The 13,431-nt window shown below is 45.0% G+C and overlaps 1 protein-coding gene across 1 annotated transcript in view; it reads left to right on the forward strand.

Annotated features, from left to right (window-relative positions):
* Positions 1 to 13,431, forward strand: part of USH2A (usherin) — a 3,586,186-nt gene that overhangs the window by 1,299,610 nt on the left and 2,273,145 nt on the right. The window lies entirely within an intron of this gene.

Consider the following 13,431-nt stretch of genomic DNA (forward strand, 5'->3'; position numbering starts at 1 on the left):
TATTTAAAGATGTCTTAAATATGTTTCTGAAATGCTCTGGCACCCAAGAGGATGTTCAGTGCTGTTGAACGTATAGGAGAAGGATAACTGAGATGGAGACTGAAAACAAGAAACTGCAAGAAAGAAAAAACATTGGTAATGTCAGTATGGCTGGCTTTTAAATGAAAGTGTTTTCTCAGTCAGTAATGTGATTAGGAATTCATACTTTGTCACTCATCTTTGTGCTCATGTATCAATTCATCCATCTACTCTTATTTTTGTATTTGTACACTTAAACATCGAGAATAAACTCAAATATATGTAACATAAGTTAAAAGAATAAAAGAAAAGAGAAGGAAAAAATGCTACCTCTCGGAGCGTATATATGCATATAATAATAAATAAATATAAAACATAGCAGCAAGTGGCTGTCTTGCAATGCTATTGTAGATGGTGTTTAGTTGTTTTGAAGTTACAGCATGGTCACCACATTCAGACTGAATGTATTGAGCATCTTGGAATGGTAAAAGAGTGAAATTCTGGATATACTATTCCTTGACGATGGCATGGTCTAGAGGCTGCAGCCTCACAAGATGCAGCGCATTGCAAATAAAATGTATGACAATCAAGTATCGTGTTAGCACTATCTAGGGATTTGTAGTATGCTCTACAAAAATAAAAATAAAGAAATGAGAAACAAAAAAATTAGCTGATTAAATAGGAAAACGGAAGGTCTGTCCCTCCAGTCCTGGCAGTGAAGAGCGCTTATTTTCACTCGCCACTGTGGAATAGCTATACGAAGTGTGTTTGTATATATGAATGTATTACAAAGTGGCAGTCACCACTAAGTAGTTACAGGTAGGTCTGCTTTTCAATAGATTGGGCGTTTTTTGGTTTGCTAATAACTTTGGACCAGTTTGACGAATCTTCACAAAGCTTTCCAAAAAAAGTTCATTAACTTCAGCTCCTCCCTGGAACATTTCAGGGTGATCCATCAAGCAGGGGCTGGGAAAAGGGGGTGCCAAAACATAAAATCCCCATACATTTTCCGTAGACTTCTTTAGGCACGGCTACAGCAAAAACTACTGAACGGAATTACACCAAATTCAACAGCAAGCTAGATTTTGGTCCGCAGATTGTGGTTTTTGTAATTTGGTGTTCATTCATTCAGTAGTTTTTGAGACATTCATGTTAAAAAATAATGGTATATTTAGGCAATTGGCCTTGCGAAAGACCAATTATCAGAGAGAGGGGTGTTTATGAGGAGTGCAGTCCCTGGGCAGAGTATAGCATGCGCACCCATCATCCAAGAGAGAGGCCAATCTCTTCCACCTGCTACGCACACCTATCATCTGAGGGGTAGGTGTGAAAGGAGAGAGCTATCATTCTCCACACACTACTACTCACACCTGTTGTCTGAGAGAAGGGTCTGACTGGAGAAGCCAGTTCATCCACACACTACCATTTACAAAAGGTGACAATGAAATTTAGAACTTTATGATCTCCCTACTTGTCCCATGAGAGTAATGACACCTCAAAAAATGATTGCTGGTAACATGTCTCGATATCAGAGTCACAACAACCGAGCAAATAAACAATTTCTATTGATACATTAAATATGTATCTGTGTAATACTCACACACATTTTAGAAAGATTTTGCAAGCTGTCAACCATATCTTGTTATGTTACAATAAAAAACATTATTTTTTACAAAATATTGTCTGAACACAACATTTATTATAAAGTGATTCTACCATACATACATACACTCTCAAAAATAATCAAAAATTGTTAATTTACCGTAGAATTTCGCTGAAAAACAAAGTTTAAAGTAATGTTATGGTTAGGTGAATTTCTAAGTGGCACCACTAATATTTTGAACCAAAAGAAACACAGAAATTCAGCAGTTATAGTTAGTAGAACTAACTATATTTTCCAGTCCCGCCATGCACTACTTATGACTTCACAAATAACATAACTTATCACATGTTCTATGATATCATTTATGACATCTCAAATAACATCATTGATGACTTCACTGATAACATCATCCAAGCTTCACTTACACACATATCGCTCTATAAACAAAATTGTATGACATTAGAGGCCTGACAGTAAGTACAACATAGCTCAGGAGAAAATCACCTATTATTTCTGCCACCACACATACTACTTACTTAGTTGTTGAAAACAAGAATTATATGCAACATTGAGCCTATAGCATACAGTTTATAGGCACCATACATCAAATTAACAATGGACCTTGGACATATGAGAAACACTCATTGATTGCAGTGTTCAATAGCTATGCAATTGTTGACAGAAAACCAAAATAGTGCCTGCTAAATACATGTTTAATCGGTATGGAACTCATGACACTCAGTGAACCTATATTGAGAAGTAAGCTTAATGTGGGTAGATAAGTTGGTACTGTAAACAGTGTTCACTCTATGGAGAGAGTTTGCTCTGTACTACACTGTTTTGAACCAGTGAAACTGGTGAGAAATGCACCACAGATTATTAAAAAGAATCTACTAAGAAGAGTGCACACTTTATGCAACAGTTGTCAAAAAACACTATTTGCTACACATAAAACAAAATCTGAAGGTCCTAAAGATGATACTACCTGCAGCTTTCAAACTGAGGTGAAAACTTTACAGGTACCTATCTTCTGAAACAAAACAAGCACACATACATAGGTTAGTAACTGATGCACACAGTCTTCTATGTTAAGTATAAATGATCATGCAGGTACAGTTCTCTCCAGAAACTCAAGGCTGCTTACAAAAGTAAGTATCTACTACATAAAATCTTACTCCTGTTGGAAACCTTTATGCAGAACCAAAAGGTTGGGTGGAGCATAATGAATACAGATCAACTGTTGCTTGCACACAGAGTTACTCTTCAGTGCAAACATTTATAACATGTTGAATACCTCTACACAGTTAGCTAGAAAAATATTATGGTAGTTACCTGCCATTATGTAAACTACAGAACAAACTAGCACACCTATTGGATGATGTAATCAGTGACGTCATCAATGATGTCATTTGAGATGTCACTAGTGATGTCATAAATTATGTCATAGAACATGTGATGAACAATGTAATAAGAGAGGTCATAATAAGTGCATGGCAGGGGTGAAACTTATAATTAGTGCCACTAACTATATCTGCTGAAGTTCTGTGTTTATTTTAGTTCAAAACATTAGCATTGTTGTGGCATTCTAGGATTAGAATGTATTTCTTAGAATGCTAGGGGTCTCCTAGGTGATAGAGACAGTTGGAGTGGAGAAGAGGCAGAAGAAGACCGGGGAGAAGATCATCTGTAGGCTGAGGTGTTCATCTATATCAAAGACTTAAATAAAACCATCTATTTCATCAAAGAAGCTGAGTCACCTACCATCTTTTCACTGGCGAAGAGGCGTTGAAGAAGATAGTGATTTGTATAGGTGATCTTATCTAGGTGAGAAATTCTCGTCTTGGTCTATCTAGTAGTCATTCAACATTTTCTCTCAAAGTGATAAAGGTCATGAAGAACGCTGTAAAGACTGAGGATCATAAAATATGGAACATTGGGAGAGTGGTGAAAATCACTGAGGATGGAGAAGATAAATCTGTGAAAGGTTGTGAGTGAAGGTGTGAGCAAGAGGATAACCGTGTAAAATTGATGGGATGGCACTGAGAAGCAAGATCAACACTTAAGTGGTTTCTGTAGGGTCAGAGAAGAGTTGTCCTCTCATGGTGATCTATTATTGAGAGGGACTAAGCTCGCTCCTCCAGAGAAGCTAAGGGATGAACTAATATCAATAGCACACAAGAGTCATTCTGGAATCTCTAAAACTAAGGAAAGATTAAGGCTCACGTATTGGTGGCCGGGAATGGATGTCCAAATTGAGCGGAGTGTTAGAGATTGCTTGGAGTGTTCCAGAGCTGATAGGACCTTGATGTGTAGAATCCAACCTATGGAAGCGAGGGAGCTACCAAGTGTACCTTGGCAGGAAGTTTCGTTAGACATCTTGGGGCTTATTAGATATTCCAGCACTGACAAGTATGTGATAGTATTAATAGACATGTATTCAAGGTGGCCTGAATTTGGGATCACATCTTCAGTAGAAACACAAGTTGTCATAGATTTTCTTAATCAGATCTTTGACAGGGAGGGGTTCCCATCTTCCATCCTCACTGACAATGCTGTACAGCTTGTTTCTCAAGACATGGAAAGGTTTCTTGGTGACAAGGGAATTAGGCATAAGAAGGCCTCTCCCTATCATCCTGAGACGAATGGTATGGTGGAGAGGTTAAACAGAGTGCTAAAGTAAACTATTCAATTAGCTTTAGTCAATAACAAATGTTGGAAGGAGGAAAATTTGAATAAAATTAAGAATTACCGGTTGACTCCACATACAAGCACAAGCCTTATGCCTTTTGAGTTGTTTAAGCACAGAAAACCAAACACACTAGTGTGCCCTTCATGGGTAAATGATAAAGTGGTTTCAGAGTCTGAAACTGTGTGTAAAGAAGAGCACAAGTTTGACAGAGAACTTAGAAAAGCTTTCAAAAGCAGGCCAATTTTGATAGACGGAAGGCGGTGAAGAAGATAGTGATTTGTGTAGGTGATCTTATCAAGGTGAGAAATCCTCGTCTTGGTCTATCTAGTAGTAGTTCAAAATTTTCTTCTCCTCTCAAAATGATAAAGGTCATGAAGAACGCTGTAAAGACTGAGGATCATAAAATATTGAACATTGGGAGAGTGGTGAAAATCACTGAGGATGGAGAAGATAAATCTGTGAAAGGTTGCGAGAGAAGGTGTGAGCAAGAGGATAACTGTGTAAAATTGAGAAAGAGCTCTAGAATCATTAGACGTCCTAAATCTTTAGATGACTTTGTATAAAGCACGATGAGGGCACAATTGTAATGTTCTAAAAACTTTGTTTGCCTTTGTATAAGATATAATGGTGAGTAAGAAGATAGTCATGAAATAGGAAATAATAAGGAATTAAGAAAGAGCTCGGGAATCCTCAAATGTTATATAACTTTAGGTAACAATGTGTATAATTGTGTTATTTGTTTTATTGTAATGTGTTAAGATTGCATTTTCTGTTATTTCATTTCATTTCATTTACCTAGTTTAGCGTTCTTTAGTTTGTTGATGAGGGGAAGATGTGTGGCATTCTAGGATTAGAATGTATTGCTTAGAATGCTAGGGGTCTCCTAGGTGATAGAGACAGTTGGAGTGGAGAAGAGGCAGGAGAAGACCGGGGAGAGGATCGTCTGTAGGCTGAGGTGTTCATTTATATCAGAGACTTAAATAAAACCATCTATTTCATCAAAGAAGCTGAGTCAACTACCATCTTTTCAATTGTCAATGAGAAATTCACCTAATTCTAATGTTACTTTAATCTTTAGTTTTTTCAATAAATAAATATATATGTGTTAGACTTTTCATCCTTGGTGTGGTCTCCCTTTACTTTTTGCCTCTATTCCTCAGGTTGTTGATGTGTGCTGGACTCTGATTTTACTGTTTTTGTTACTCTGGGAACTTTACCACTGCTAACCAGTGCTAAAGTGCAAGTGCTCCTTTACAAAATGTGTATGTAATTGGCTTATCCATGATTGGCATATTTGATTTATTAGTAAGTACCTAGTACAGTGCACTAGAGGTGCCCAGGGCCTGTAAATCAAATGCTACTAGTGGGCCTGCAGCACTGGTTGTGCCATCCACATAAGTAGCTCTGTAATCATGTCTCAGACCTGCCACTGCAGTGTCTGTGTGTGCAGTTTTAACTGTAAAATCGACTTGGCAAGTGTACCCACTTGCCAGGCCTAAACCTTCCTTTTCTTACATGTCAGACACCCCTAAGGTAGCCCTAGGTAGTCCCAAGGGCAGGGTGCAGTGTATGTTTAAGGTAGGACATATAGGTGGTCATTCTAACCCTGGCGGTAAAAACCGCCAGGGCGAATGACCGCAGTAGCACCGCCAACAGGCTTGCGGTGCACCGCTGGGCAGTCTGACCGCAGCGGTTCTGCCGCGGTCAGAAGCGGGAAACCGGCGGTCTCCCGCCGGTTTCCCGCTGCCCTGCAGAATCCCCCATGGCGGCGGAGCGCGCTCCGCCGCCATGTGGATTCTGACACCCCCTACCGCCATCCTGTTCCTGGCGGGTCTCCCGCCAGGAACAGGATGGCGGTAGGGGGTGCCGCGGGGCCCCCGTAAGAGGGCCCCAAAAAGAATTTCAGTGTCTGCCTAGCAGACACTGAAATTCGCGACGGGTGCTACTGCACCCGTCGCACTCCAGCAACTCCGCCGGCTCCATTCGGAGCCGGCTTCATCGTTGCTGCGTCTTTCCCGCTGTGCTGGCGGGCGGCCTTTTGGCGGTCGCCCGCCAGCACAGCGGGAAAGCCAGAATGGCTGCCGTGGTTTTGTGACCGCGGTGCGGTCATTTGGCGGTAACCGCATGGCGGGCGGCGACCGCCGCCCGCCGCGGTTATAATCAGGCCCATAGTAATGTGTTTTATATGTCCTGACAGTGAAATATTGCTAAATTCGTTTTTCACTGTTGCAAGGCCTGTCCCTCTCATATATTAACATGGGGGCTACCTTTACATCTGATTAAAGTGTAGATTCCCTTTGGGAGCGGATGGACATGTGAAGTTTGGGGTCTCTGAGCTCACAATTTAAAAATACATCTTTTAGTAAAGTTGATTTTAAGATTGTGTGTTTGAAAATGCCACTTTTAGAAAGTAGCATTTTATTGCTTATACCATTTCTGTGACTCTGTCTGTTGGTGGATTACCTGTCTGGGTCAGATTGACAGTTGGTGTTTGTAGGAAGTTAGCTCTGTATGTACTATTTCAAAGTAAGAAATAGTGTGCACAGAGTCCAAGTGTTCCCCTTAGAGGTAAGGTAGTGGCAAAAATAGATAATTCTAATGCTCTATTTTGTGGTAGTGTGGTCGAGCAGTAGGCTTATCAGAGGGTAATGTTAAGCATTTGTTGTACACACACAGGCAATAAATGAGGAACACACACTCAAAGACTGATTCTAGGCCAATAGGTTTTTAATATAGAAAAATATATTTTCTTAGTTTATTTTAAGAACCACAGATTCAAGATTTACAAGTAATACTTCAAATGAAAGGTATTTCACTCTGGTATTCTAGGAACTTTGAATAATCACAATATCATGTACAGTTTTGGCAAAAATGGCAATAAGCTATTTTAAAAGTGGACACAGTGCAAAAATCAACAGTTCCTGGGGGAGGTAAGTAAAGGTTAAGTTCACAGGTAAGTAAAACACTTACAGGGTTCAAAGTTGGGTCCAAGGTAGCCCACCGTTGGGTGTTCAAGGCAGCCCCAAAGTTACCACACCGGCAGCTCAGGGACGGTCAGGTGCAGAGGTCAAAGAGGTGCCCAAAACACATAGGCTTCAATGGAAACAGGGGTGCCCCGGTTCCAGTCTGCCAGCAGGTAAGTACCCGTGTCCTCGGAGGGCAGACCAGGGGGGTTTTGTAGGGCACCAGGGGGGACACAAGCAAGCACCGAAAGTACACCCTCAGCGGCACAGGGGCGGCCGGGTACAGAGTGCAAACAGGCGTCGGGTTTTGTGTAGAAAGCAAGGGGGAGACCCTGGGGTCTCTTCAACGATGCAGGCAGGCACAGGGGGGGCTCCTTGGGGTAGCCACCACCTGGGCTAGGCAGAGGGTCGCCTGGGGGCCACTCCTGCACTGGAGTTCGGATCCTTCAGGTCCTGGGGGCTGCGGGTGCAGTGCTGGTTCCAGGAGTCGGGTTCCTTGTTGCAGGCAGTCGCGGTCAGGGGGAGCCTCTGGATTTCCTCTGCAGGCGTCGCTGTGGGGGCTCAGGGGGGTCAACTCTGGCTACTCATGGGCTCGTAGTCACCGGGGAGTCCTCCCTGTAGTGTTAGTTTTCCGCAGGTCGAGCCGGGGGCGTCGGGTGCAGAGTGGAAAGTCTCACGCTTCCGGCGGGAAACGTGAAGTCTTTAAAGTTGCTTCTTTGTTGCAGAAAGTTGCAGTTTGTTGAACAGGGTCGCTGTTCTCAGGAGCTTCTTGGTCCTTTGGATGCAGGGCAGTCCTCTCAGGCTTCAGAGGTCGCCGGTCCCTGTTGGATGCATTGGTGTTGCAGTTTTCATTGAAGTAGGGAGACAGGCTGGTGGGGCTGGGGCCAAATCAGTTGTCGTCTCCGTCTTCACTGCAGGGCTTCAGGTCAGCAGTCCTTCTTCTTCTTTATGTTGCAGGAATCTAGTTTCCTAGGTTCTGGGGGCCCTAAATACTGAATTTAGGGATGTGTTTAGGTCTGGGAGGGCAGTAGCCAATGGCTACTGTCCATGAGGGTGGCTACACGCTCTTTGTGCCTCCTCCCTGAGGGGAGGGGGGTACATCCCTATTCCTATTGGGGGAATCCTCCAAAATCAAGATGGAGGATTTCTAAAGGCAGGGGTCACCTCAGCTCAGGGCACCTTAGGGGCTGTCCTGACTGGTGGGTGACTCCTCCTTGTTTTTCTCATTATCTCCCCTGGACTTGCCGCCAAAAGTGGGGGTTGTGTCCGGGGGGGGGGGATCTCCACTAGCTGGAGTGCCCTGGGGCATTGTAACACGAAGCCAGAGCCTTTGAGGCTCACTACTAGGTGTTACAGTTCCGGCAGGGGGGAGGTGTGAAGCACCTCCACCCAGAGCAGGCTTTTGTTTCTGTCCTCAGAGAGCACAAAGGCCCTCACCACATGGGGTCAGAAACTCGTCTCTCAGCAGCAGACTGGCACAGACCAGTCAGTCCTGCACTGAACAATTCGGTAAAATACAGGGGGCATCTCTAAGATGCCCTCTGTGTGCATTTTTTTACTAAATCCAACACTGGCATCAGTGTGGGTTTATTATTCTGAGAAGTTTGATACCAAACTTCCCAGTATTCAGTGTAGCCATTATGGAGCTGTGGAGTTCGTTTTTGACAAACTCTCAGACCATATACTTAATATGGCCACAACTGTACTTACAATGTCTAAGAATAGACTTAGGGGGTCATTCTGACCCCGGCGGTCTAAGACCGCCGGGGCCAGGGTCGGCGGGAGCACCGCCGACAGGCCGGCGGTGCCCCGCAGGGCATTCTGACCGCGGCGGTTCGGCCGCGGTCAGAAGAGGCAAACCGGCGGTCTTCCGCCGGTTTACCACTGCCCTTAGAATCCCCCATGGCGGCGCAGCTTGCTGCGCCGCCATGGGGGATTCTGACACCCCCTACCGCCATCCTGTTCCTGGCGGTTCGCCCGCCAGGAACAGGATGGCGGTAGGGGGTGCCGCGGGGCCCCTGCTGTGCCCATGCCAATGGCATGGGCACGGCAGGGGCCCCCGTAAGAGGGCCCCGCAAAGTATTTCAGTGTCTGCTAAGCAGACACTGAAATACGCGACGGGTGCAACTGCACCCGTCGCACCCCTGCAACTCCGCCGGCTCAATTCTGAGCCGGCGTCCTCGTTGCAGGGGCATTTCCTCTGGGCCGGCGGGCGCTCTTTTGGAGAGCGCCCGCCGGCCCAGAGGAAATGTCTAAATGGCCGCCGCGGTCTTTTGACCGCGGTGCGGTCATTCAGCGGCGGTACCTTGGCGGACGGCCTCCGCCGTCCGCCAGGGTCATAATCAGGCCCTTAGACACTGTAGGGGCATATTGCAGCAATGCCCTCACCTGTTGTATAGTGCACCCTGCCTTAGGTGCTGTAAGGCCTGCTAGAGGGGTTACTTACTTATGCCACAGGCAGTATTTTGTGTGCATAGCATCCTGAGGGGGATGCCATGTTGACTTTGCCTTTTTCTCCCCACCAACACACACAATCTGCAATGGCAGTGTGCATGTGTTAGGTGAGGGGTCCCTTAGGGTGGGACAACATATGCTGCAGCCCTTAGGGACCTTCCCTGGTCACAGGGCCCTTGGTACCACTGGTACCTTTTACAAGAGACTTATCTGTGTGCCAGGGGTGTGCCAATTGTGGAAACAATGGTACATTTTAGGTGAAAGAACACTGGTGCTGGGGCCTGGTTAGCAGGGTCCCAGCACAATTCTCAGTCAAGTCAGCATCAGTATCAGGTTAAAAGTGGGGGGTAACTGCAACAGGGAGCCATTTCCTTACAGTGTTAGACTTTTCATCCTTGGCGTGGTCTCCCTTAACTTTTTGCCTCTATTCCCCAGGTTGTTGATGTGTCCTGGACTCTGATTTTACTGTTTTTGTTACTCAGGGCACTTTACCACGGCTAACCAGTGCTAAAGTGCAAGTGCTCCTTTACAAAATGTGTATGTAATTGGCTTATCCACGATTGCCATATTTGATTTATCAGTAAGTCCCTAGTACAGTGTACTAGAGGTGCCCAGGGCCTATAAATCAAATGCTACTAGTGGGCCTGCAGCACTGGTTGTGCCACCCACATAAGTAGCTCTGTAATCATGTCTCAGACCTGCCACTGCAGTGTCTGTGTGTGCAGTTTTAACTGTAAATTCAACTTGGCAAGTGTACCCACTTGCCATGCCTAAACCTTCCCTTTTCTTACATAGGGCAGGGTGCAGTGTATGGTTAAGGTAGGACATATAGTAATGTGTTGTATATGTCCTGACAGTGAAATATTGCAAAATTCGTTTTTTCACTGTTGCAAGGCCTGTCCCTCTCATAGGTTAACATGAGGGCTACCTTTAAATCTGATTAAAGTGTAAATTCCCTTTGGGAGCAGATGGACGTGGGGTTTGGGGTCTCTGAGCTCACAATTTAAAAATACATCTGTTAGTAAAGTTGATTTTAAGATTGTGTGTTTGAAAATGCCACTTTTAGAAAGTGAGCATTTTCTTGCTTATAACATTTCTGTGACTCTGCCTGTTTGTGGATTCCCTGTCTGGGTCAGTTGACAGTTGGGCTGGTTGCACCTCACACTAGACAGTGACACAAAGGGAGCTGGGGTGTAGCCTGCATATCCTGATGAGCCATCTGTGCTAGGAGGGAGGGGAGGAGTGGTCACTCACACCTGAAAGGGCTGTGCCTGCCCTCACACAATGTAGTCTCCAACCCCCTGGTGAGTGTCTGGGGCCTAGCCTGGGCAAGGCAGGATTTCACATTCAAAAGAGACGTTACTTTGAAGTAGGCCTACTTCAAAGGAGAAATTGGGTATAAGAAGGTCACCCAAAACCACAGACTTTAGATCACTTCTGGACATCAAGAGGAACCTCTGCCTGGAGAAGAGCTGCCCTGCCTGTGACTGTGCTTTGTGGAGCTATCCTGCAGTTGCTGCTTCTGCCAGAGTAAGAAGGCAAAGACTGGACTTTGTGTGCCTTCCATCTTGTGAAGAAATCTCCAAGGGCTTGATTTAGAGCTTACCTCCTGTTGTTTGAAGTCTCAGGGACAGCAAAGACTTCTCTCTGCCAGCACCTGGAGTCTCTGGAGAGACTCCTGCCCTGCCAAGTGGTGCCCTATCCAGTTCTTGGGTCCTTGACAGGTGAAGCTGGTGGACCAAGGTTGGAAATCCACACACAGATCGATATGCGGGGAAATTTCCGATGCAACCTCCGAGAGCACCTAAAGAAACGACGTGCCGCTGGCTCCGCGGCTGAAATCGATGCAGTGCTTGCAGCGTGGCTGTGAAATCGATACACGCAGCTGGGGAAATGACGCTCGGCATCGCTGAAGGAGGCTGTAACGACGCAACATCGCTGGGCGCGGAAAAACAATGCAAGCCTGCCCAGTCCCAAGGTGATTTGTCCGGATCGACGCATCTCTCTCGTGCGGGGAAAGAAACAACGCATGCCGATTGGACCGGAGAAGGAGAAACGATGTACGACCTCGCTTGCGGGTGAGAAATCGACACACTGCGTACCTTTTTCGATGCACACTCACCCGTGCAGGTTATTTGGACGTGACCCAGGTATATTTTCACGCTAACAGCGTTAGCGTTGTGTTTAAAAGAACATGAAGACTCTTTTTGCATTTTTATTAATAACTTGACTTGTGTATGGTGGAGTTTTATCATTTGGTCTTGTTTTGTTTAGATAAATATTTTCTATTTTTCTAAACCTGTGTTGTGTCATTTTGTAGTGTTTTCATTAAGTCACTGTGTGTGCTGGTACAAATACTTTACACCTAGCACTCTGAGGTTAAGCCTGCCTGCTCATGCCAAACTTCTAAGTGGGTGAGAGTGATTCTCTTTTACCCTGACTAGAGTGAGGGTCCTTGCTTGGACAGGGGCTAACCTGACTGCCAACCAAAGACACCATTTCTAACAGTGAGCTTTGATCGCTGCAGTGCGTGAGGGCAGCACACACACTAGCTTATTAAATTACAGTTTCTAGAGCGCAACAGTAAAACTTCTTTCCTTTGATTTTATATATGCGCCTCGCTTAAATAAACCGTTTATTGTTTCCCATGTTTTAAAATAATACTGAATATGTATAATCCACAAAATGACATACTGTCATGCCGCTGGCGTTTTCTGGATTACGGGGCCCGCCGCGGCCCTTTTTAATGGCATCGCTCTGTTTCCTTTACTGCGGCGAGACCGGAGGACTAGGATTGGGCGTCAGTCCTTGCTGCGTATAATGCGCTGCGCGGGTGTTGTCGCGGGGTGCCCACACCCACCCTCGGTCCTTTCACCTACCTGGTACCCCATTCTAGGGACTTCTCCTTTTTTCCTTCTTCTTTCTGGAGGAGCCATGATTTCCCTTTCCCAGCATACCATTCTCCTTCACCTTCCCTGCATGCATCTGTTCCCCTTACTACAATGGTGTCTTTTTCCTATCTTGTTCTATAGCCCCTTTCCCAATCCAAGATGGCAGTCCTACTTCTTCCTGCATGTCACTTCCTTTCAAGGGGTATATAAGGGGATCTTCTTCTCTTTGCGTTGCAACACTTCTCCTGTGGTGGTCACGCTCCGGCTGGTCTTCTTTTGGACTTCAGTTTTTGCTCCCGTTTTTTCCCCTGTCTTCCAGTGATTTTCCAGGCATCGAAGTTCTGATTCTCTTGTGTCCTCCTTCTATTCTAGGGAGTTCGTGTCTAAGAGGTTTTTCCCTTCGGGGTTTTTCCACTGGGACTCCTTCTGTAGGGCACAGACTGTGGTGGCATACTACTGTCAGCAGCACTGTGGCTACCGGAAGGGGTCGCCCCTACCTCGGCCAGAGTAGGACTTGCAAGAACCAAGGATCTGGGTGGTAAGCCAAAGGTAAATCGTGGCACATACTGCAAACCCAAAAATTGGGTCCATATTAAACATTTTTGTCATATTACATAACTCATATTTCCCATCTTATCCAAATTAATTTACGTATCCCAATTATAGTTGATGCAGAACACATGTATATTTATCTGTATTATCTATCTGTATTGCACAAAAGCAGCAAACAAAAGAGGATGAGAATACTGGACATGGGACTAATATAAGACTTATATTGAATTTCTATTTCTTTGTGACTTCATGTTGCATTCT

Source organism: Pleurodeles waltl, chromosome 5 (assembly GCF_031143425.1).
Source record: "Pleurodeles waltl isolate 20211129_DDA chromosome 5, aPleWal1.hap1.20221129, whole genome shotgun sequence".
Classification (NCBI taxonomy): domain Eukaryota; kingdom Metazoa; phylum Chordata; class Amphibia; order Caudata; family Salamandridae; genus Pleurodeles; species Pleurodeles waltl.